Below are 3,686 nucleotides of genomic sequence, written 5' to 3' on the forward strand. Positions count from 1 at the left end.
TAATAGAATAACCATAACAATTATTGAACATTAATGCTAAGCAGTTCAATAATAAATAACCATAATAATTATTGAACTTTAATCAACAAAAGAAAACTCATATGATAATCATGATAACATATAAATCATGTCTTCATTGCCACATGTGAAGGGTAAACATTATTTCACAATTTCAAATATATACATGTGAATAACTAAATAAATATCCAAGAACAATAATTGAATTTTATTTACCACATGTATAATCAATAATTCATATGAGAAAACTATAAAGTAAATCATAATTTATATTTTTTTAATCAAAAATTAAATCCAATCAAATAATCAAAAAATATAATCATGATTAAATTCAATCATAATTATAATAAATCATATTTATCAATTTTATAATTGAGAATATAAACCAAATTTCTCAATTTCATAATGATAAAACTGTAAATATTTGATATAAACTAAAATTAAGAAATTCACAAAGGGCAGAATTGTAATTTGGCAAAAAATGACTCGAGGGTAAAACTATAAATATGTTGACAAAACATAAACTGGAATTACGAAATTTACAAAGGGTAGAATTGTAATTTTGTAAAACCCTAGCCTCGAGGTCAAAATCATAATTATGCCAAAAACCATAATTTGCCTTGCTGTTGCGGCCTTTCCTGCCTACGGACGACGCACACGGCTGGTCGCGGTTGTTGCCAGTGCGTGGTCACTACCGCCGCGGGGGTTGCCTCTGCCCACGAGCGGCCACTACGGTGGTTCCTGCCCGTGCGTGGCCGCCGCTTGTGCACGACCTACCCACGCGCGGTCGCCGCCGGTGTGCGGTTGCCATGCCGCGGCGCTGCCTGTGCTGCTTGTGCCCACGCGTGACCGCTGCCATTACCTACGCGCGGTTGCCGCGGTTCCTACCCGCGCTTGGCCACCGCCTTGGCGGGCTACCGCTGCCCTCTTTCCACGGGGGCAGCGGCTGCCGCCATCTGCGGCCACCGCCCTTCCACAGGCGCCTTCTGCGGGCGCCACCATTATGCGTGAGGGCAGCCGCTGCCTTCACATGGGGTGCAACCGTTGCCTTCCGCGGGCACGACGTTCATAGGTGGTGCGGGATGCCCATGGTGCCGCCACCGCTCGCAAGTAGACCGCTGCCCACCCATGACCGTGATGCGCGATTGCAGGGTGGTACATGCTCTTCGTCGACAACGATCAACAGAGATGATCGTCTCAATAAGATCGATGATAGTAAATAGTAAATTCATCGATCAAACATAAAATTATACATTGCTCATAAACGGTAATAGAGAAAATCATATAGAAAAAACAGATCAATAACATCCGATGAATCATTGAGGCATCGTAAACAACAATAATAGATATAATATATTTGACTCAAGAACTTGGCTCTGATACCAATTGTTAGCATAAAATCTATAATCATGCTATTTGTAATGCGGAAAAACTTTTATACCAAAATTGAAATCAAATAAATTAGATCTAACAATATTACGATGCATACGATTTCTTGTTGTTCAGAAAAATAAACCTTATCTGATCTACAAACGCTTCATCTTCGAATCTGAAATAAGGATCTGCAAGGGGAACTAGATCCTTCTCCTCTCTTCCTATCTCTTCACAGGCCCACCAAGATTGATGGATTAGGGGATTAGGGGAGAGGGGATTAGAGGATTAGGGGAGAGGGAGATTGAGAGAAAAACATTAATCTCTCAATTGACTCAGATACACTTAAGATGATTTACTACTTACATGCACACTTAGCCCCTAGAGGTCCTATCTATTTATAGGCAAGAGTAGAGGGTCTAGGATAAATTATTAGGAGAGTTCCTCCCATCAAGGTTATCTCCTAAGGAATCATACTTTAACATAGACTTTTTTCTATTGGCCAATAACCATAATCAGAATTCAATAATATCTATAATATATCTTACTTAATTAAATAGGGCTGCATAATCTTACAGTCTTTGTATGCAAGAAGATATCTCATGGTAGAAGGGAAATTAATATAAATTAAATAAAGAATTATGACTTTATATATTATGCTTGTTATATTTATTAATTAAATATTTTATAAAAATAATGTCATCTTTTAATATAATTCTTATACTTTATATAACAATCTAAGATTGTTGTATGGTAAGTTAAAAAAAATCTATTCCACATCCTTCAAGTGCATAAATATAATTGAGAGAGGAATAAACATCTCTTTTGTAAATTGGCTGGTAATCCTTTAGTCATTCAATGCTTTATGCTCTTTTTGTGATCAAGTATATGAGGCATGGTTCTAAACTCTACACATAGAAATCTTATTTGAAAATAGAACCAATTTAATTTTTTTGATGATAAATTTCTTGTAATTTCTGAAAATCTAAACATGGTGCAAAAATTCTCACTCTTAGAAATTATGATTTGAATAATATTTAGTTTACCGTATACATGAACCTAGTTCATTATCCTCTTCGTATAAGTTAAAAATATCAAAATGTCGATGAAATTATTGTCAATTTTATTTATTGAGATGTTTGTTCATTATTTTATATCAGAAGCACAAAACATTTTAATTTGAGTCACAATATGATGTTATCATGATTTTAAATAAGCATGGCAAAGTGAGAAATATTTGTAAAAAACCATCTTTCATTTTATGTTAATTTGTTTCCCTCATGCTAAATAACAAAGATGAATTTTAATAATTAATTGTATAAAGTTATGAAATAAAAAGTCAAACAAAATCAAAATCTAAGAAGATAAATTTGATATTTTATTAAAATATATTAAATATTTGTTTTGCCAACATTGATATTATAATCACTTAAATTTCAAGATGAGCAAATTCTAATGCTCTAAGATTATTTTATTATAGGTAACTTATACTGTATTGAGAGTTTCTTTTTATAGAAATGTTTCGACTTGGTAAATGCTAATGACTTGAACTAAGAATTTGTTCATTTAACTAGCGACTACATTGTTCATTATCAAAACCTAGTAGCTAATAATATAATTTTACATTAAGAGAGTTATTGTTATGTACATTGGTTTGTATTTGTAAAGGAAATTGAAAATCTACCACTATTTTAAGAATTACACATTTACAATAATAAACTATATAATTGAATAATATCGAAAAAATATCTATCTTGTTGGAAAAATTCTGCAACATAATAATATAACTTGATTTCATGTGGTAACAATGATGTTAAACCTTTGTTTCTTTTAAACTTGGTTGTTTCTATTTCTAGAAATAGAAATAGAGCATTTTTTGATATAATAATACGTGTCATGATTATGGACAAACTATAACTGCTCAAAATTGATATTTATAATTTCATTTGGGTCATTTTTTTCTCAAGTTGACATCTAACCATATCAATTTTATCGATAGTATTAGAGATTTTTATTTTATTATTTTTTATTAATCACATATTATGATAATGATAATGCATAATGCATTAAAATTTTTTTTTATGATATTAGAAAAAATTAGCTCAAGGAGTTATAAGGTGTACTATATTAGAATGGGGAGGTATGATTAATTGTTTAATATCAATAGATATGATCTCATCCGTAACAATTTCCTCTTCGATAGCAATGTCTAGTAAAATATTTTGAAAGAAGATCTAAATTTTAATAATCATATGATATTATCGAAAATGTTGAATAATATAGCATAATTAGTTTAA

This window comes from Musa acuminata, chromosome BXJ1-1 (assembly GCF_036884655.1).
Source record: "Musa acuminata AAA Group cultivar baxijiao chromosome BXJ1-1, Cavendish_Baxijiao_AAA, whole genome shotgun sequence".
Lineage (NCBI taxonomy): Eukaryota > Viridiplantae > Streptophyta > Magnoliopsida > Zingiberales > Musaceae > Musa > Musa acuminata.